This window comes from Grampus griseus, assembly GCF_964374135.1.
Source record: "Grampus griseus genome assembly, chromosome: 10".
Classification (NCBI taxonomy): Eukaryota; Metazoa; Chordata; class Mammalia; order Artiodactyla; family Delphinidae; genus Grampus; species Grampus griseus.
In genome coordinates, this window is record NC_139004.1 from 48,035,558 (window position 1) to 48,059,178 (window position 23,621).

Sequence of the window (23,621 nt, forward strand, 5' to 3'; positions counted from 1 at the left end):
TTAAACTGATAACACAAATTTATTGCCAACCTGGCCAGAGCACCTCTTCACCCCTTTCTCCCCATTAAAGGTAACCAATATCAGTGCATTCAGCTTTTAAAGGCAAAACTGAGAAGCATTTGGCTGTAAGACGGTATTACATAACAGATACATACAAATGTATGAATAAATTACAGGGGTGAGTTATAAATGAGTGCAGTGAGAAATGGTTTACTTCCCCTCCCTGCCACAACCAAGGGGGCCCATATAAATGTCCCAATAAATTCTATTATTTTCACCCCCACAAAAAATGTGTTATCAAAACACTGTCAGTGTTATTCAAACACTTTGTAAATTCTGAGCAGATTTGCTGCCGGTTCTCCTTTTAACCCTAGGAAAACATTCCAACGTTAACCGGTCACCAGCGCTTCGCCTGGACTCTGGGCAAACGTCAATGGGATTTTTGTGGTGAGTTGGTCCTTTTACTATTTATCTATGGCCTTTTCTTTGTTGATGTTACATTTTATTTCGCCATCGCGGGTTCACTCTTTGGCCCTTTGTTCTCTGATGGCCAGATTCCCACCTCCACTAGGCTTTCTGAAGGGGGAGGGGGCTTCCATCACGGTAAGGTTGTTCATGTTCAGATTTTTTTTTTTAAGAAAATGTCCTGTGAGATAATATTTTTAAAGAAAGTGTCCATTGGCCAGGACAAGTAGTGTTGATTGTGCTGAGAACAGCAAGATAGTCCCACCAACAGTTTCACTTTTTATAAGAATTTGAAATCACCGTGACCCTGAAATAGACTGATCACTTGCTTTAAAAGAAATCCACACATGTGTCCACAAATGAGTGAGGCAAAGGGTTATATTAAACCCACTGTATTTTTCAAACAAAACGACCAATTTAAACTATTATCTTCAGCTATCAATCTATGTATTTTGATTGCTAAGTGCAGGTGTAGTTCACTGTTAAAATATGAGGAGGTGGGGGTTGGGGAATGAAAGTTAATTAAACATACCAAAAGTTGCTTATTACAAAAAATATGTTATCTTAAACATTGGATCAAGAATCTTCTTTGTGTAAGTATTTTTTAAACTGCAAATGAATTCCTGGATTTAACTGCTGTTCTATCATCATCATCATCATATTTATGGAAGTTACAGATCCACATAAATAACAAGAAAGGCTACATGAGGCAAAATAAAGTGAAATACTCTCAAAAATAAAGTAGGGGAATGTTTGGCTAATCATTGCTACACTAAAATATGAGTTATATAGGGCTTTCCCTGTCTTGCTTACTTTCGTACCTCGAAAGGCCTGACTCTTAGTAGGTGCTCATCTCTTAATTGAAAGAAAGGGGTTACTAAATCTTCAGACTAGAACAGACAAAATAGCCCAAGGACAGTGTCAGGGCTCAGGCTTTATAACCATGGAGATGAAAGTGAAAGGTTTTTTTTTCTAAAAGAAAAAGAAAACACAGATCTTCCTAAACTAATGGACCCGGCATTTTCACCTTTTTTAGATTCTTAAAAGATCTTTTAAATCTTTTTCTTTAGACCTTTCTTAATCCAGAGCTCTTACATTATTACAAGGCTTTCTGTATGCATGTTAATGTGGACATTCTTCCACAGGAAAACAGAAAAGTGAATGCCAGAATTGCAGGACAGCTGTTGATGGGAACAACCACCATGTAGCCACTGAGAAATATTATCCTGAAATCACTTGCACATCACTAACAGGGTCAGCAGAATCAATGGAAATTAATGTTTCAACAGAAGGCACCTCTATGATGCAGGTGTGGCAGGATGTCTACACAATAGGTGGGCAGAATCAAATCCTGTTGACCAGAGCTTCAGGTGACATGGGCAGCTGGAATCTCCCATCCAGGCCCGAGGTGAGAAAGGGGGAGAGGGGAAGTCTGGGTTGGGGAGTTCTCAGAAGAACGTGTTAAGCCCTTAAGATAACCAAGGAAGGAGAGTGAGAGGGAAGGAGGAGGGAAGGAAGGTCGACAGGAAACAGAAACCAAAGAGATCATTCCTTAAACCTGTCTTTTCAGATCCCTAAGAGAAAAGCCGAAAGTTGTATGCAGAATCATCTTCGTTTGTGGCTGCACCTTTTTCACTAGCTTGGTGGGTCTCAGCAAGTTCTTAAACGTGTCTGTCCCCAATTTCCACATGTCGTGACCACATACAGAATGGAAAGCAGTTAACACAGCACCCAGCACACAGGAAAGTCTGCAGTCTTTCCTATCACTCCAATCACAATTATGCTGAGCTCACTTTTTTGCCCTGGACACTGGACTAAATGAGGGCTCAGGAACCTTAGTCTTTCTCCTCCAGAAATTCCCAGTCTGATGGGGGAGTAGGCCAGGAGCAAACCGGTCAAGGGCAAAGTGAACAAGAGGTAGAAAGCGGGAGTGAATCAGAACCTGAGAGGAGAGTCCCCACTCGTTCTAGCAGCTCCTCTCAGTTTCCCCAAAAGCGGGGGAAGCCCAGCGAGGCCCGGGAGCGCTGCCGGGGAGGCGCACTTCAAAAGGAGGTGGCGGGCGCCCGACCCCGGTGCGTCTTCCGCCCGCCCCGGGCCCCCATTAGCATCTGTTTTTCCCAGGCTTCCCGCCCGCCCGACCCCCGCCGGGATTTTGCCGTTCCGGCTGATTACTAGCCAGAGAAAGAAAATAGGGTATTTAGCTCAGGTTTTGTTCTCCACCTACTTGGTTAAACGCCCGAGGAGGAAGGAGTTAAGTTAATAGTCGGAAGCTGCCCGCGGGGCACCCCGAACTGGGAGTCCCCGAAAAGGACGCCGTCTTCGACCTCAAGTTGAGAGGACAGGGCTGGGCAAGATCAACCGAGCGGGGCGGCATGGAGGAGGCTCCCAAGCCCAGGTCGACCTGGGAGACTTAACTGCTCGGCAGGTCCGGGGTTGGGGGGGGGGGGGGCCCTTGGAAGCGCAGATTCTGAGGATTCACAGGAAAGGAGTCTCTAGGGGGAGCAGAGAGCAGCTGGGATCATTTCTCCACCCAGTTGGGGCTGACTTTTCAAGCATAGAGTTGGTCCTCGAATCCACAGCCAAAGGAGGAAAACAATGAAAGAAGCAGTGGCTGACTGTAGGCCAGACTCTCTGCTTTACCCGTACGACCTTTTAAACTTAGCACCCTAGAATGTTATCATCCCATTTTACAGGAGAGTAAAGTGATGCTTGGAGAGGTGAAGGCCCTTGTCTAAAGGCACAGAGCTAAAAATGGTAGCCCGGGAATTTGAATCCAGGAGGTCTGAGCTGCAGGACTCCCAGTGGAGGGGTTAAGTACGTGTGAATGGGGCGGGGTGCGGGGTTTCTTTGAGGGGGAAGGCTCCGAGGTGGATGTTAGAATGCAGACCCCGCGTGACTTCGGAGGAAGCGAGTGGACGGCGTTCGGTGCCCATCTGTGGCCGCTGGACCTTAAGAATGAATCTCTTTGGAGGAAGCTGGGCCCCATAGCTCCAGCCTAAATCCCAATCCTGGGTTCGAGTCGGTCCTTCTTGCTTGGGGTAACCATAGCAGGGGTGCACCGCTCTCTGCAAGCCAGGGCTGGGTCAAGCCCTGGGCACACAATAATACCCCATGTAAACCCGCACTACCACCTCACAGACGTAGGTACTTTTATCATCCCCATTTTACAGATAAGAAAACCGAGGCTGGGAGAGGCAAATTAAACTTGCCTGAGGGTGTGCAACTTGTGAACAGCAGGTCCGGGCATACCGGGAAGCTGGGGAGATCGCCTCTTTCCCTGGAACTCTGAAACCTTGAATAGAAAACTGGGGTCTCCCGGCCTCGAGCTTTTATCGAGGGGCAATGGGCTGAAGGGGAGGCGCGGAAGCAACGGCCAGTTCTCGACCCCCTGCCCGCCCATTTCCTCTTCTCTTCGCATCCCCAGCTGCTCGGGCCGCTGGTCCCACCTGCGCCCGGGCTGGGATTTGGAGGACGTCGGGGCCCTTCTCGTCTCCCCGGCAGACGCTCGAAGCCTCTGAATCCCGCCCGGGTCGGGAAGAGAGACTGCCCGGTGGGTCAGGCCCTCCGCTGCGAGCGGGGCTTCTGCGGCCGCCCGAACCCCGCGACGCGCAGCTCGGGGACGCGCGGCGCCCGCGGAGCAGCCAACTCCGCCTCCAGGGAGTCTCCAAGGGCTCCGCGCTCCCGATGAACGCCAGCATCACCGTGCACGGTCACCCCCACCCACGGCCCGGCAGGCGTCCTGAGCAAAAAATGTCGATTCCAGGCAGAGGTTGGAACCCAGACGTCTGCTCCTGGGACAGGAGGGGGTCCCCGAGCGGGGGTTCCCGGTTTTTGCCCCGCGGCCGGCTTCGAACTCCAGAGGCACTCCGGGTTGCACTCGGGCGGTGGAGCGCCTCAGTTCCCCTTGGTCCCTTTGTTTGGAATAAAAAGATATTGGGGGTCGGTCCCATATAATTCCCCCGTCTTCCCTCTTTGCCTTTTCACGCCACGAACCTTTCTCCCTGTGTGTTAGGTCAGCCTCGAAGGCAGAGGCTAAGCTGGACTTCTTTGACTCCACCAATCCGAGATAAATGTGTATGTGTATCATATAATGTGTGTTATATATAATAAAATATAATATCTTTGACAACAATAGAATGTTATGTACAACACCCTACAGTATATAATATATAAAATCAATGTATATTTTAAAACACATCTGCAGAAGGCTTAAAAAAAACTCAAAAAGCCGCTCGATTGCAACGTCTGGCGCCTCGGCCTTTTGGCAACCACGGTTAATTTCTTGTGTGTATTTCCGGGGCTTATTATGTGTTTGCACCAGCCAATAGATATGTACCTGAATTTCCCCTTGTCTGTCCCCACCCATCCGCACTCTTTTATATACACTATTCAACACTTTGCTTTTTTAACTTAAAATACATCTTTAACTTAGTTCCTGGAGAAGTCGGGGTTTTGCTAGCTCAGCACAACCCGGGGGCACAATTGGCGGGAAACGCGTAGCTAAATGCCGCGGGCGCTGGGTGGGCGTGGGGGCCTCTCCTGGCAGTCGCGGTCCCCTGGGAGGCCGCCCGCAGGTCTGCGCCCCCGGAAGCGCGCGGCAGGAGGGGAGGTTTGCGCCGCGGGAGGCGCAGCTCCCCCTCGCTCCACATGCGCGGAACCCCGCCCCGGCCTCGCTGTGGGAGTTTTCCTTTCTTTGAGACACTCCCACTATTTGTCACCTGAGACCCCAGAAGCGGGTAAACAAGCTTCCGGACCCTGTGCTCGGACCCGGTGCTCCGGGGGTTCCTGTGCGGGAGAGCGATCTGTTAGACGGCGCCGTTGCTGATCAAAGCGGAGGACCTGGAGGGGACAGTCAGCCCCAATAACATCCCGCTTGGCTTGGCTGCCAGGGGCGGATGAAGTTGCGCAGATGCGGGCCAGAAATGCGTGTTACCAAAGACCCAACGAGTGACGCGATCTGAATTACTTCCTAAATACCCTTTAAACTCAATGGCGACTGTTGAAGAGGCCGAAGCTCCCTGCGCTTCTCCTTCGAGGTCTCTTATGAGGCTCAGCTCAAAGCAGGGGCGGGACGCTGGGTGAGGGACTGGACGAGGTTGACAAGAAAAAGCTTCCATGTCCCAGGGAGCTGGTGGAAGATACAAACAGCACCAAGTCAGTAGTTAAGAGATTATCAGAGAATATGGTCCCCAATCTTGGCAGAATCACCTGGGGAGTTCTTAAAAATCCCCGTGCCCAGGTGGCACCACGGAACAAATCAATTTCTGAGTGAGACCCAGGTATCAGTATCAGTGAAAGATCTCCGGATGATTCCAATATGAGAAAAGTTAGAGAACTACTGGGCTTATGGGTTTGGAGGTTGGTGGCACTCTTTTTGGAAGAACTGGCGTTTGAGCCCAGAAATGAACGGGAGCACCCTGCGCCGGGTCCCGTGCTTGTTGGTGCTCTGGGTTTGGCAGTGGGGAAAGGAGAAACGGCGTTTTAAGAGCCGAGGAAGCAAGTGATGGCTGAGCATCTGGTCACAGTGCTCTGCCCACTCTCCCCCATCCCCGTCCCGCCCCGCCCCGCCCGGACGGTCTTTCAATTTCCCAACACCTAGGGAAGCTTTAAAGATTACTGCAAAATATCTAGTTTAAAATGATTGCGTTTTCAACAGAATTTAAAAGTCTAATAATGCATGGAAATTATTTGAAAATAGAATAATGCTGGAAAGCTTTGACAGCAACTTCTTAAAGTACCTCATGTGGACATGTCATCAAATCTAAGATGCTATCCATTAACACCCACCGTTATTTTATTTGCCACTAAGAAAAAAAAAACGGCTGATCCTCAAATTTTTATTTTGTGCTTATCGAAAGAATGGCTTATTTTGACAGTGTTATTTCCATATTTCACTCATACACACAATTAAAGTTGTAAGAACAGGCAGTAACAGCTATGCCACAACTGTCATCTGACAAGAGTGATTGTAAAGCCCCATTGATTGTTGCATCTGGATTTCCAGAAATCAAAGGGTGGAATTGATGCAAGCCTGGGCTATCCAACCAGCTTACCTTTTAGCTCACTTAACCCTCATAACAACCATATGAGGCAGGGACTATTATTTATTAGTAACATTTTACAGATGAGAAAACTGAGGCACCTTAATGTATGCTACTTTAAGTCAGACTATTACCAAGTTGCAGAGGTTGGATATAAACCCACTTTGTGCTCAGTCACCACATAAAGCTGAGAAAATGTCCAGTTGAGTCAACTCTCAGAAAGGTTAAAATGAAGGGCCTGAGGTGAGAGAGGAGAGGAAGGATTGGAGAGCTCAACTAGGTGGTAGGCTGAGATCTCCATTTCAGTTGGACCTCAGTTTTGCAACTGTTTGGGGGGGGAGTAAAAAAAATAACGTGATAAAACAGTATTATATGGCTGAGAGCATTCATATCAACCATTAAAAGAACTATAAAAAAATGATATCTGTGTTTTTCAGGCTCAGTATGTTTTTCCAAAGTGAACATACTTGTATAACTAGCATCCATGCTAAGAAATCCAGTGTTGCTTGAACTCCAGAAGCCTCCCAAGTTCAAGAGTTGACCACCATTTTGACTTCTATCACCATCGATTAGCCTTCTTGAGTTTTGAGTTTTGTGTAAATGGAATCTTACAGTGTGGTCTTTGCGTCTGGTTTCTTTCATTCAACTTGCTCGGGATATTTGCTCATGTTGATACGTGTAATTGCATTTGTGCATTCTCCTAGCAGTGTAATATTCCAATGTGTGAATATATAATTTCTTCATTCTACTGCTGGAGACATTTGGGTTCTTTCCACTGTTTTGTGTTATTATGGATATTGCTGGTATGAACATTGTTGAACAATTCATAGAGATCAGACTATATATTTTTAAACAAAGCTAGTAACATTTTAAAATCTTGGGCTATTTAATCACGCAATTTATACTCTTAAGACTTACTTGTGTCAATGGTTAGGAGCATTAAGGGAAGGGATATCAGGTTAAAGAAGGGAGGAAAGATGAAAAGGAGACAAAGAGATGCTATGCCTTAGCATACATTGATTGTTCTGTAGTCTAGTATTTAAGCACTGAATGTTTATGAATGCTTATATTTCCTCTGCAAATTGTTAAACACCCATAGGTCAGAGGGTTGGCAAAGCACACAGGCATTGGGGTATACTCAGAAGGCCAGAAGGAACCCCTTGCTTACGGTTCACCTTATATATTTATGATTTTCTAGCAATTGCCTAGGTTGAAATTTTCTAGCTGATACCAGTAAATTCTCCACTGATAAAAACCAGTAAATACCAGTAGATTTTCCACTGATATATATACATATAAAATTTTTCTATATATATATGGAAATCCTTTTCCCCCTTGATATGGTTTTTTAAGTTGAAGTATATTTTCTTTACAATATTGTGTTAATTTCAGTTGCACGGCCTAGTGATTTAGTATTTTTGCAGATGATACTCCAGTATAGGTTATTGCAAGATACTGGGTATAATTCCCTGTGCTATGCAGTATATCCTTGTTGCTTATTTATTTTATATATGGTAGTTTGTATCTATTAATTTCATACTCCTAATTTGTCCCTTCCCCTTTCTCTCTCCCATTTGGTAACCACAAGTTTGTTTTCTATGTCTGTGAGTCTGTTTCTGTTTTGCATATACATTCATTTGTATTATCTTTTTAGATTCCACATATAAGTGATACCATACTGTATTTGTCTTTGTTTCATTTATTTCACTGAGCATAGTATTTTCTAGGTCTATCCATGTTGCAGCAAATGGCAGTATTTCATTCTTTTTTATGGCTAAGTAATATTCCATTATATATAATGGAATATTATATAGAGATTATATTATATATATTATATATATAGACTATATATTAGAATATTATATATATATAGATTATATGTATCACATCTTCTTAGTCTATTTGTCTGTTGATGGGCACTTGGGTTGCTTTTGTATCTCAGCTATTGTAAATAACACTGCTATGAACATTGGGGTGCATGTATCTTTTAGAATTAGTTTTTTTTTTTTTTTCTGGGTATATGCCCAGGAGTGGAATTGCTGGATCATATGGTAGCTCTATTTATAGTTTTTTGAGGAACTTCCATACTGATTTCCACAGTGGCTGCTTCAATTTACATTCCCACAAACAGTGTACAAGGGCTCCCTTTTCTCCACATCCTCACCAACATTTGTTATTTGTAGACTTTTTCATGATAGGCATTCTGTCAGGTGTGAGGTGATATCTCATTTTGGTTTTTAGTTGCATTCTCTAATAATTAGCAATGTTGAGCATCTTTTCATGTGCCTGTTGACCATCTGTATGTCTTCCTTGGAGAAATATCTAGTCAAATCTTCTGTGCATTTTTAATCAGGTTGTTCGTTTTTTAGATACTGAGTTGTATGAGTTTTTTGTATATTTGGGGTATTATCCCCTTATTTGTTGCATTATTTGCAAATATTTTCTCCCATTTTGTAGGCTGTCTTTTCATTTTACTGATGGTTTCCTTTGCTGTGCAAAAGCTCTTAAGTTTAATTAGGTCCCATTTGTTTATTTTTGCTCTTTTTTCTTTTGCCTTAGGAGACCAATCCAAGAAGATAGTGCTACAATTTCTGTCAAAGAATGTTTTGCCTATGTTCTCTTCTAGGATTTTTATGATTTCCACTTTTCTTTTAAAGCACTTTCTTGACTGTTATTTTATTTTTCTAGATGAAATTGAGAATTTTGATCAGAATTGCACTGAATTTAGACTTTTAAGGAAAAAAGTGATATATTTACAACATAAACTTTCTTTCTAAAATTAATATATGGGTCTCTAACATTACTCAACACTTCTCTCAGTATAGCTGTATGTTTTGTAGGCCTATAACTTTCTTGATAAATTTATCATTATGTATTTATATTGTTATTCCTGTTGTAAAGGGAAACTTTTGTCACATTTTCTAACTGGATCTTATTTGTTATAGTAAAGCTATTGATTTTTTTAATAAATCATGTTATTAACTACTTTCTGAATTCCTTTGAGTAGCTTTGTATTTGATTATCTTTTGTTTTTCTGCATTGTTCCCTTGGACATGATTATTTTCCTCCTCTTTTCCAATAGTTTAACTTTTGGATATTGAGCTGTCACTCAGAGCAAATGTTAAATAATAGTTAAAATAACTAAAGCATAGTTTAATAATAAATAAATAGTTAAAAATAGTTGAATAATCGTGTGTTATACCTGACTTTAGCGGGAATGCTTCTTATGCTAAATCATCCAGCCTGATGCTAAATTTTGAATAGATATAACAAATATAGGAATTTAGGATACATTTGAATATGTTTTTATAAGTACATATTTGTGCATGTATTTTGTGGCTATATACAAATTAAGAAATTTGCCATTGATTCTTATTTTATCTGAGATAATGTCCCATTTTTTTTTCAAATCTGAAATATCATGTTGATTCAAAAGAATTATTTTGAAAATCAAGCTTGTTAAGGTTTACTTTACATACAGTAAAAATTCACCCATTTTAGCAGTATGCAGCTGATAAGTTATAACAAATGTATGTGCTTGTGTAACTAATACCAGAATCAGATGTATTAGAACATTTTCACCACCCAAAGTTCCCAAGTGTTTCTCTGTAGTCAGTTTTCTTTCCCAGCCCTTGGTCCCTGGCAACCCTGGTTTCTATGGTGATTAGTATATTTTCCTCCATGTAATCCATCATTATGGTGAATTTTACTAACAGATTTTCCAATAGCCAACACACTTGCATTCCTGGAGTAAACTGACCGTGGTCATATTTTATACCCACAGTGCATTGCTAGGCTCTTCATGCTAATCTGTTATCTGAAAGTTTTGCATCAGTACTTAAAAGGAAATTTGGTCTGTGTTGTCTGTGTTAGGTTTTGATTGCAATGGTATGCTAACTTTATAAAAATAATTTGGGGACTTGGTTTTATTCTCTATGAAACAACTTAACTACAAGTGTCAGTTTAATAAGAATTTATCCCTGAAATGAATAGGGCTTTGGAAATACTCTTTTCAAGCTTTTTCATTTTTTTCTTCTATTTTTATAGACCTATTTAATTCTTAAAATTTCAAATGTTTTAGCAGAGAGTTACACCAAATAGTATAATTATATAATATAGCAATCTATTTTACATAGTAATATAGTCATGTTTTATGTTTGGCCTTGATTCTGCCATCTTAGGTTATGATTTTACTTCTTCCTTGATGCCCTTTTCATTTTCTTCTTTTGCTGTGTGTGATATATACTATATATATTTTTTGTCTTTCTTTCTCCTTCCCCATATTTTATTAGTAATTCAGAAAATGCTTGTCCTTAATGATTATTTTTATGGCTTTAAATAATATACCTAGGCTTTTCTTCCCCCAGCCTAAGAGATAAAACAACATCCATAAACTATTGTGAAACAGGAGAACTAGCTAAAATGGAAGTATCAGGATGTTTATTCACTGCTTATCCGCAGTTTCTAGCACGTGGTCTCTGACATAGCAGATGGGGGATACGTAGAGCATGACTGGGTGAATGAACAGGAGCAGTCATTGGCTCCCACCTTTGAATTTTTGACAGCAGGCTTTGAGGTTTAGGTACCACTCCATTATATCTATATTATACCTATTCTATATTTTTGTAAGTTTGACATTATGTTGTTTTCTCTTAAAAAATGAACATTTAAATTTGCTTTATAATTGCAATTGCTGTAATGATTTGCCATTATTTATAATTAAATGGATCTTGAGCTTCCTACTAGTCCTTTGTGCACCGCCCTCTACATGTCTAATCTCTTTTGCATGACTGGATTCTGTTATTATACAGAATTTTTTTTTCAGGAAAACTTTGCAGGTGCTATTTTCCTATAACCTGATCTTCTTTCCTCTTTCCCTCTCCTTCCCTCTCTCCTTCCTTCTGTCCTTCTTTCCTCTTTCTTTTTTATTTTTCTAAGGCACATTTATTTTTAGAATAAGTAATACCTTCATGTGGTTTAAAATTGAAGAATAAAAATCATCTGTCAATGGACACTTAGGTTGCTTTCATGTCCTGGCTATTGTAAATAGAGCTGCAATATGCTAACGCATATACATGGATTCTTAAAAAAAAAAATGGTTCTGAAGAACCTAGGGGCAGGACAGGATTAAAGATGCAGACATAGAGAATGGACTTGAGGACAAGGGTAGGGAGAAGGGTAAGTTGGGACAAAGTGGTAAGCTGGGACAAAGAGTGGCATGGACATATATACACTCCCAAATGTAAAATAGATAGCTAGTGGGAAGCAGCCACATAGCACAGGGAGATCAGCTTGGTGCTTTGTGACCACCTAGAGGGGTGGGATAGGAAGGGTGGGAGGGAGACGCAAGAAGGAGGAGATATGGGGATATATGTATATGTATAGCTGATTCACTTTGTTATACAGCAGAAACTAACACACCCTTGTAAAGCAATTATACTCCAATAAAGATGTTAAAAACAAAAACAATAACAAAAACAAAAAAAAGAGAAATCTTTCTTCTTTTTTTCCCAGCCATTCAGTCCCTCTTCCCAGATACAACCAATAATATCAGTTTCTATATGAATGCTTCTAGAGATATTTTATTCAAATTGAGGCATATTTATAATTTAATTTTTCCAGTGGTAGCATATTACAGCACTCTTCTACATTATGCTTTTCTTTTCCTCTTAACAATATATGTTGGAAATTATTTCATAGCAGTACATAAAGAGTTCCTCATTTTTTTTGTCAGTTGCAAGAGTATTACACAAGTGCACCATGGTTATTTATCCATTTCCCCAGTGATGATCATTTAGGCTGTTTCCAGACATTTGCTGTTATAGTTAGTGCTGTAATAGATAACGTTTGGCATTGCTGTGTCCTTTCCTACTCAGCACCGACTGAATCAGAATTTCTGGGGTTGTGCCTTTTTATGAAAGCCTCCTGGTTGAATGTGATGTACGTTGACCCATACCTCAGGCAGTTATTCCTTAGACCCTCTGAAGCCTTCATTTTATACACCTTAGCTCCCTGTTGCTTCCTAAGAGGGTGCCATCTGAGATGCTTTGGTCTTCCCCTGGGGCCAGCTGTGTTCTCGGGTCTGGAGAGAGTTTCCAGATGTGTAACCAACATCTTCAGTTGGACTTACTGCTCTTGTTTATAACAACCCAGTATTGATTCTCAGAGTCTTCTTTCAGCATGTTGCAGATTTTTCTGTCTCTGGATGGTTCTTACCATAGTTGATAGTAATGGGTTATTTTCCCTTTTGTTTTGGCATGGCTGGCTTATTCTTTGAGTTTATGTCTTTTGTTAATTTTGTTCCATTTTGTACAAGAGGGTGTTCTATAAGCCTAGGTCACCTTCTGCAGAAGTCTATCTTACATTTACTATATTATTAAATTGTTTAGAAATGTGATTACTAATTTCACAGTTTTTAAAATAATTTGCTACTATGATAATGTAAAAAGTTTTTATTTTCATTTTTTATTTTTACTTTTTAAATTTTTATTGGATTATAGTTGGTTTACAATGTTGTGTTAGTTTTAGGTGTACAGCAAAGTAATTCAGTTATACACATACATATATTCATTCTTTTTCAGATTCTTTTCTCATATAGTTTATTACAGAATACTGAGTAGAGTTCCCTGTGCTATATGGTAGGTCCTTGTTGGTTATTACAATAACATAAAAACTAAATAGGTCTATGCTTGAATTTTCTAATGTCTGGGGTTTTAAGTTCAGTTTGCCTCACAACTATCTTCTTTTGGTGGGGGGATAGTTCTTAGACTTGTTTTGAAATTAAAGCCTAAATTCAGGGTGACCAAATTGAATATTTCTAAGGGCCAGGTAGATAAAGTAAATGAGGGAAGCAGGGTTAATGCCATTTTCTTTTCTTTTAATACATTACTGTGTTTTACATCAAGACATCAGGACATCAACACTGCTTAAATTAAAAGAAAAAAAACCTTTTGTAACCCCCAATCCTTTCTTTAGATAATCTTTTCCACCATTATCTTGAATTTCTGGTTGAAGCTCTTGCTATGAATGGTTTCATAGTGGCATCATCCTTTTCCCTGACACAGACATAGCCCACATGCAGGAATAGTCTTTATTTTCCTAGTCCATTGTATATTTCCCACTTTTTTTTTTTTTCCGGTACGCGGGCCTCTCACTGTTGTGGCCTTTCCCGTTGCGGAGCACAGGCTCCGGACGCGCAGGCTCAGCGGCCGTGGCTCACGGGCCCAGCCGCTCCGCGGCATGTGGGATCTTCCCAGACCGGGGCACGAACCTGTGTCCCCTGCATTGGCAGGCGGACTCTCAACCACTGTGCCACCAGGGAAGCCCTCTTATTTCTCACTATGCTCTTGAATAATAATAATAGTAATGACAACTAACATTTCTTGAAAATATACTATGTGCCAGACAGAAGGGTAGGTGCTATTTCACTGTTTTTTAAACCTCACCATAAGAAAACACAGCTCAGGCAAGGTGATGGTAACAATTGATGTTTACTGGCTACCTGTGATGTGTAAGGCATTACTCTGAGTTCTTTCATGTATAGAATTATTTAATCCTCATCCTAAGGTTGGTATCAATTATTATCCCACTTTACACATCAGGAATTGAAGTACAGAACAATTAAGTAACTTCCCCAAGGTGAGCAGAGGTCATACATTATGGGATCTGGATTCAAACCCAGGTGGTTGGGTCCAGAGTCCATGCCCCCAGCCACCGCACTTGCTGCCTGTCTGCAATCCATCCATCACAAATGCCACTGACGTTGGAAACTGCTGACAGAATTGGAGGTGGAGTATCTAGTACAGAGGAAAACGTGCCCTCCTCTAAAGGGGAAATCCCTAGTCAGTCCCAGCCCACCATCACTGGTGAGTATCTGGACACTAGCTTTGTTAATTCTGCTGATTTTTCAAGGAAGGAAGAATTTAGATATTTATGCAAAATTTCTGGATTTAAAAATATTGGAAATGATCCAAATATCTTTTTTTTTAAAGTATTTTTGATGTGGACCTTTTTTTTTTTTTTTTTTTTTTTTGCGGTACACAGGTCTCTCATTGTCGTGGCCTTTCCCGTTGCGGAGCACAGGCTCCGGACGCACAGGCTCTGGACGCGCAGGTTCAGCGGCCATGGCTCACGGGCCCAGCTGCTCCGCGGCATGTGGGATCTTCCCAGACTGGGGCACGAACCCGTGTCCCCTGCATCGGCAGGTGAACTCTCAACCACTGCGCCACCAGGGATGCCCACTTATTGGTTTTTGTGTGCCTAGTTCTTTAAAGATCTAGCATGACCAGTGGTGAATACTTCGATTCAACTTGTGATTCCCAAGAAGAGGAATGGGTGTCACTTTCATCTGTTTCACTGAACTTGTAAATACAGGAAGTGACACTGTTATCAGTACATTATCTTTGTCTAGGAGGACAACAGTATACTTTGAATTAACCTCCTGTGTTAGGAGCTCATAGTATATGCAGTAATACAAAATGAACTGCAGCAACTGCTTGTGGGGTAAAGGATTATAAGTGTCCCAGATTAATGAAAACGGTGCAATTCCCCTCAGATTTCCCCTTACTGAACATGAGGAGAGCAGCCAATTATTTTCCTGTTGAAAATTCTCAGATGTTGCATGACAGTGAGGGGAGGGAAGCTATTTCTTCATTAAGAATAGCTATTAAACTTCTATGTCTTTTCTCTCTAAAAATGATCTGATTGGCACAGGCGTAGAGAGAGAACTACAGACTAAATACTTGGTTTTCATTTTTAGCCTTACAACAGACAATGGACCAAATATAACAATTAGATGGTAGAAACTTAATATTTACTTTCAAAGTTATGGAGCAGGACATTTCAAGAGTTTGAGGAAATTTTATAAAAATTGTTCATAAAGAAAACCTCAAATATCTGTTTAGCTTCCAAAATAGTTGAAATTGCAAGATCATGTTTTTTGACCATTGCAAAAAAATTTTTTAATTCAGCAATACAATTTTGAATATTTAAAATCACTCTTTTATAACATTTACACTCCACCCAATGCATCATTAATTCTCAGTGTTGCCTAAATCATCAATAAGCTACAAAGGTTTTCCCAAACTGGCAGCCTTAGACCAAATACCATCAGAAACACAGAGGCTTCCTGTGGACTTAAATGTAGTTCAAGGGTTACGAAGGAGAGGAAAATCTCAAAGGTAGCTTTTTTTTTTATTTCTGCACTGCTCAGCTTCCTCGACAAAGGATCAAACCCACAACCCCTGCAATGGAAGCCTGGCGTCCTAACCACTGCACCACCAGGGAATACCCTCAAAGGGAGCTTTTTTGAAGTCAGAAGTTATATTGCAAACAAAGGTGATATTTAATGGAGTTTCAGCTCCAAGAAGAAACCCTTGAAAATACCCCCTTGTTCTGGTTACTGTCTTTGTCTCCTTTACCTTTTCCTCCCACATTTCCTTGGTAAGGAACCTGAGCAGGACCCTGTGGGGCTCCTGGGCATGGAAACCTTTCTGTGTCCCATGTTCCTTCTTTGTAGGGAACAGACTCCAGCCTCCATGACCTTCCCTGAGTCCCAAAGAGCAGGTTCAAACAGCTGTTAATCAGGGAAGGGAGGGGATTCAGAGACAAGGGAGGAGCAGCCAAGAAACAATAGTGCAGCCTTGGGGCAGGGTTCTGGTTCCCCCTCAAGGGATACACATAATAATATCTTTGAGCTCTTTACAGAACTAAACCCCCCAACAAATGGAAGATGTTGGCATTCTTCATTCCAGAGAAGACCACCCAAGGCCAGATTAAAGGAACCCCAGAAGCTGATCAGTAGATCACCTGAGGCCAGGTTAAAGGAGTGCAGGCTGTGTACACACCCTAATCTTATCAGCAACCCCATCCTTGAACCTTTGCTATAAAACTCCTCACCAAATCCTTCTGGGTGGACTTACTTACTGTTTTCAGGGCAGAAGCCCACTGTGTCCCTCTTTGCCTGGCAAAGCAATAAAGCTATTTCCTTCTACTTCACCCAGAACTCTGAGATTCAATTTGTCACCGGTGCACAGAGGCTGAGTTTTCAGCATCAGTGGAACTTAAAGTTCTTGAGTTTTACTCATAACATTCCCTCAGGTATGGTTCACTATGCCTGTAAGTATCTCTGGAGAGTACTGATTATAATTAGAGCATTTCCTCAAAATTCATGGAGAAACTCCATAGGACCCTGCAAGGTCATGGGGGACCCGAGTTAGAAGAACAATATGTAATGTCAAAACTTCAAGCAAAATCTCCCCAATTCTCATAACCTCCTCATGCTTTTAAAACGTCTCTTTCTACTTTCCGTTAAACAGCTTCTGAGAATAAAGCCCTTGGCTTATTGTGGTCATTTGGCCAAAGAACGAGAATTGACATTTCTGGCTCAGTTCCATTTTCCTTGACTTTTCTGATGATTTCTGGCAGGAATGGGGAAAGGGCTTCTTTGGGAGGAAGACACCAAGGTTGGTTGTAAACCACTGGATCTAAGGAGTAAAAGACACCAGCCCACAAAGGGCAGGAGCTATTTCCAGAATGTGAGGCAAGTCAGGGAGAGCGGGGATGGTGCTACAAGATCTCACTGCCTGCTTTGCTCCGATCAGTTAAGGAAATACTGGGCTGCTGAGGGTGAGACTCAGAGGAGGACTAATCCTGCCTAAGGCCCTGCTGTACCCCCTACCCCCAGTCCAGGAATTTATTTTTCATCTCAGGGCGACACAAACTCTATCATATCTGAATGAACCAGAAGAAACTGGATTCCGAGGCCTTTCAAAAAGTCATGCTCAGGGACTTCCCTGGTGATGCAGTGATTAAGAATCTGCCTGCCAATGCTGGGGATGTGGGTTCAATCCCTGGTGTGGGAAGATCACACATGCCACGGAGCAACAAAGCCCGTGCTCCACAGCTACTGAGCCTGCACTCTAAGGCCCGCAAACCGCAACTACTGAGCCCACGTGCCACAACTGCTGAATCCTGCATACCTACAGCCCAGGCTCCGCAACAAGAGAAGCCACCATAATGAGAAGCCTGCACACCGCAACAAAGAGTAGCCCCCACTTGCCACAAATAGAGAAAGCCCATGCACAACAACAAAGACCCAATGCAGCCAAAAATAAATTAATTTTAAAAAGTAATAAAATAAATTTATTTAAAACAAAAGTATACTTAAAAAAAAATGTCATGTTAAAGATTAAAGTCAACCCCAAACACAGAGCCAGAGCAAGTTGGGCCTCAGTCCACCTTTGACCATAACCAGCCTGAACTCCAGCTCTCAACATTTAAATGAATGGGTGAACCAGTTTCACAAAGCTGTGGACAGTGCCAGGACATGACGCCAGCTTTCCTGACCTCTGGTCAGAGAGCTGTATGACTATTCGGTTTTCTTTACATGATATTCAGATTGGCATTAGTGAATAGTGTACCTCTGTCTGGTGATGCTGTTCTTGCCCTGAAATGCCCCCTGACTTTTCTCCGTCTAGCCAGTTACAGTGTTAAAGGTGGAGTCCAGGCATTTGACACCATGTAGATCTTCTCAAGTGGAGTCACAGAAATTCAAAGCAGTTTATAAAATAAAGAGGTTCAGAGTGCGTGCTACGATGGCCCTTCCATACCTAATCTCACCATTGTTAGGAGTTCTTAGTTCATCCCCTGGAAGGTGAAGAAAGTAATAACTTGTTTTGAAATGAGAAGTCAAAACAGAAGCTCAGTTTCTTTGTTTTACCTAAATTCTAGTTAACTTTTAAGACCCAACATCCTCCAGAAACCTTTCCTACAATTTTCACTGTTACCAACACTTACTGTTTTGGTATTTGACTTTTATTTTCTCCCTAATGTATTTTGTTCTGTATTTGTTTAATTTAGGTAACAGTGTCTTCTCAACATGTTTATGTGCTTCATAATCTATACATAGGTATCTGTCACATCCATGACATAAATATCTGCGTGTAAATTATGACCCGTAGCCTCATAACCTAGTACCACACCAGGCACACAGTCAGACCTTAACTTGATGATGAGAGTAAACCACTTTTTAGAGAATTAGTCTGATGAGGAAATATGTTATTAATTAAATAATTAAACTAATGAAATAGTTCATAAGATAGTCATGAGCTACCATTTTTTCCCCTTAACTTCTACTATGGGCTCCCAAGTCCTCTCTCTGCCTCTCCTCTGCCCCTTTCAATCCCTCTTCCATTCTAAAGCTGGAGAACTCTTTTTAAACAGAAAAACCTGATTATGTCATTCCTCTGATTTGAATTCTCCTGGGCTTCCCATGATCTTTGGGATAAAAGGCCTCAGAGGTCTCTGTGATCTGACTGCCGGGTTCCCTCTCACTCGGCCCAGTGTGCACTTGAGCCCCACTTGGAGTCCTCCCTTGGTGACTGGTGACTGTACAGGCCCTGACTTGGCCTAGCTGGCCGTTCCCCCCTTTACAGGTTACCCCCTTCATATAGTTAAGTCCTAACCCCCATACTTGCAGGAGTGGTCTTATTTGGAAATAGGTTAATTGCAGATGTAATTAGTTAAGATGTGATGACATGGAACATGGGCCCCTAATCCAACATGTCCTTCGAGAAAGAGGAAATTTGAACACAGAGACGTGCACACGGGGAGAACATCACGTGAAGATTGGAGTGATGCTCCCACAAGCCAAGGAACTACCAGAAGCAAGGAGAGAGACTCGGAACAAATCCTCCCCTAGAGCCGTAGGAGGGAGCACAACGCTGCTGAAATCTTGGCTTTGGATGTCTTGTTTCAGAACTCGGAGACAATACATTTCCATTGTTCTAAGCCACCCAGTTTGTGGTTGCTTGTCACGGCAGCCCTAGGAGACTCGTGTGCCCTTTAGGCCCTTGGTGAGCTCTTACCCATTGTTCAATATTTGGCTCAAATGTCACCTCTTTTGGGACCTTTCTCTGACATCCCCCCCCCAGCGAAGCTGGATTAGTGGAGTCTCTTGTGTTTCTCTCATATATTTGCATTTTGACCATTGCTTCCTTGCCTGTATCTCACCATGGTCTGTATCTTGCTTATCTCTTTATTAAGCTCCCTGCATAAATGTCTTGAAACGTGTTATTGAACAAGTGGATTTTTACCTTTTTGGTGACTTTAGCAGCATCTCTATGGAGAGATAGTTGTCTCATAGGAATGTGGTGACATTCATTTTATAGAGGGAAATCCAGAGGTATAAAACACCTGTAGTGAAAGTAAATTATCAAGGCCAACTAGCAGCCCTATAGCACGGCCAGGAGCAATCTTCCACATTTTGGGTTTAAAATCAAAGCATTTTGGAGACTTCCTAAACCTCCCCTTGCAGAGGAAGAAGCTGAGATCTATTCTGTTAGAAGAATCCAGAAAAGAAAGACATTCACTCCTTTGGATGCTTATGAAACTATTAATAAAACTAAGAAATTCTTTCTGAGAAATTTAAATGAAGATCCAGAATTTAGACTTATCCTCTAAGAATTTAGATTTATCCTATAATTTAAACTCCTCTTAACTCTTTCCAAGAAACCCTAAGAATTGTGACTAAACTTCATTTAGGATGAATGTTGGTATGCTTTCTTCCAGTTTCCACTAGTCAGAATTTAGTCTACAAATTTTGTATACAACAGAAGAAAGCTCATTTAAAATAGTAGCTAGAAATTATGAACCTGATTGGTCCAGTTCAATACTCTATGGATAATAATACTGATAATAATCTGAGTCACAATTCTAGTGTTGTCTCTTAATACAAAATCGTAAAGATTCCATGACTACCACTGGGTACTGAAGACTATTCTGCATTGGTCTCTTGGCATCAGGAAATTCACTGTGGACCCAGTTGAAAAACAAAATGGAAAAGAGTGGAAGGATCACATTTGTGTCATAAGCAAATTCTTTATAAATCATCAAGAGACTGCATAGATGGCCACAAAGAGATTTTGTCAAGGGTTTTATACAACTAAAATCAATTCATCCACTTTATCTGTTTTGAATGTACTGGGCATGCAACTGGAGATGTCACTAAGAGTTAGAGCTGCTCAGAAACCTTTAAGGTGTCAATTGACCATATTTTTAGGTGCAGAAATGTTACATGGACACAGCACAGATTCACTAGTGATTTACTTTTTAAAATCTGCAACAAATGGACCCAGGAATCTACAAGGGAATAAAAATATCATGAGAGCAAAGCTGAGTTGAAGCAGGGTAACTCAAAATCAATATTTTGCTTTTAAACTCTTAAGGGGAGACCCAGGAGGGCTGCACTCATTTTGTCCCCCTTACTTACTATCCTCAGAGGATGGGAGTAAAAAGTGACAAGCCTGCTCCTTACTTCAGCCAGGACATTCTTCACTAACAAGCCACTTGTTAGAATTCTTAGCTTCAATTTCCTGTCTAGTGACTTTTTAATAGCTATCCTATCAGATGCTGGTTAAAAAAAAATCAAACTTACTTTTCATTTTACATAAGTGAGATTGCATTTGGGGAACCAGGCAAAGACCAGCCAATAGCAAACTTGATGGAGAAAAGGGGATGCTCTTTTAGCTCTGCCTGTGCAAAAAGGGGACTGAAGCACCACCAATGGCAGCTTAGCTGAGTTTTCTGCAATGGATTAGAATCCCTTGTTATTAAATCCAACTATTTTCTGACCTTGTACATTGACAAGCAAAACCTGCATATTCACGACTTTGCTGGTGCCTTCAGTAGGTGCAAACAGTGAATTAAAGAGTGAATAGGAATTTTGTTTAAGGAGCAGCCTAAGCATAGGTTGTATTCCAAGTGGATGATACCAGTTAAATGTTCTCCTTACCTCCTTCACTGTTAGTGGGAGTGTAAATTGGTACAACCACTATGGAGAACAGTATGGAGGTTCCTTAAAAAATGAAAAATAGAGCTACCATATGATCCAGTAATCCCACTCCTGGGCATGTATCTGGAAAAAACCATAATCAGAAAACATACATGCACTACAATATTCATTGTAGCACTATTCACAATAGCCAAGACATGGAAACAACCTAAATGTCCATCGACAGATGAATGGATAAAGAAGATGTGGTACATATATATATAATGGAATACTACTCGACCATAAAAAAGAATGAAATAATGCCATTAGCAGCAACATGGATGGACCTAGAGATTGTCATACTAAGTGAAGTAAGTCAGAGAAAGACAACTATCATAGGATATCACTCATATGTGGAATCTAATTTATTTATTTATTTAATAAATTTATTTATTTGGCTGCATTGGGTCTTTGTTGCTGCATGTGGGCCTTCTCTAGTTGTGGTAAGTGGGAGCCACTCTTCGTGCTCGGGCTTCTCATTTCAGTGGCCTCTCTTGCTGTGGAGCACAGGCTCTAGGGCACGCAGGCTTCAGTAGTTGTGGCACGTGGGCTCTAGAGCTCAGGCTTAGCAGTTGTTGTGCATGGGCTTAGTTGCTCCATGGCATGTGGGATCTTCCCAGACTAGCGCTTGAACCCATGTCCCCTGCATTGGCGGGTGGATTCTTAACCACTGTGCCACCAGGGAAACCCTGGAATCTAAGTTTTAAAAATGATACAAATGAACTTATTTACAAAACAGAAACAGACTTACAGACATCAAAAACAAAATTATGGTTACCAAAGGGGAAAGGTGCGGGGGAGGGATAAATTAGGAGGTTGGGATTAACAGATACACACTACTATGTATAAAATAGGTAACCAACAAGGACCTACTGCATAGCACAGAGAACTCTGCTCAATATTCTGTGATAACCTATATGAGAAAAGAATCTGAAAAAGAATGGAAATATGTATAACTGAATCACTTTGCTGTACATCTGAAACGACTACAACGTAAATCAAATATACTCCAATAAAACTTTAAAAAATGTTCTCCTTAAAGAGTGCACTTTTAAACAAAACCAAAGCCCATGTTAGGCGATTTCTGGTGTTGGGACTATTTAGGAATCAATGACACCAGCCTTGGTTTAGTGCAGATTGCACCCCCACACACACACACACATCACTCCTCACACTTGCTCAATGAACACTGCTGGCTGAGCAATTTTAGGAATAGATGACCTGGGAAGACAGGACAGCTATATCTAAAAGAATGAAATTCGAACATTTTCTCCCATCACATACAAAAATAAATTCAAAATGGATTAAAGACCTAAATGTAAGACTGGAAACCATAAAACTCCTGGAAGAAAACATAGGCAGAACACTTGTTGAAATAAGTAGTAGCAATATTTTGTTTTGATCTGTCTCCTAAGGCAATGGAAACAAAAGAAAAATAAACAAATGGGACCAAATTGGTGCAGCCACTATGGAAAACGGTGTGGAGGTTCTTCAAAAAACTAAAAGTAGAAATACCATATAAGATAGCAATTCCACTCCTGGGTATATATCCGAAAAAAATGAAAACGCTAATCCAAAAAGATACATGCACCCCAATGTTCATAGCAGCATTATTTACAACAGCCAAAATATGTAAGTAACCTAAGTGTCCACCAATAATGGAATGCTACTCAGCCATACAAAAGAATGAAATTTTGCCATTTGCAATAACATGGATGGACTTGGAGGGTATTATGCTTAGTGAAATAAGTCAGGTGGAGAAAGACAAACTGTATAATATCACTTATATGTGGAATCTAAAAAATATAACAAACTAATGAATATTAAAAAAAGAAACAAACTCATATATATAGAAAACAAACTAGTGATTACCAATGGGTAGAGGGAAGAGGAGAGGGATAAGATAGGGGCAGGGGATTAAGAGGTACAAACTACGATGTATAAAATAAATAAGCTACAAGGATATATTGTACAGCACAGGGAATATAGCCAATATTTTTTAATAACTCTAAATGACATATAACTTTTAAAAACTGTGAATCACTATGTTGTACACCTGAAACTTATATAATATTGTAAATCAACTATAATTCAATAAAAAATGAAAGGTTAAAAAAAAGTCTATAGCTTAATGAATTCTCACAAGCTAAACACACTTGTCCAGTCAGTGCCCAGATCAAGAAACAGAAATTACCATCATCCTAAAAGCTACCCTCAGGCTCCCTCACAGACCTACCTTCTCCTAAGGGGTAAATGCAATTCTGACTTCTATGAGCATAGCCAAG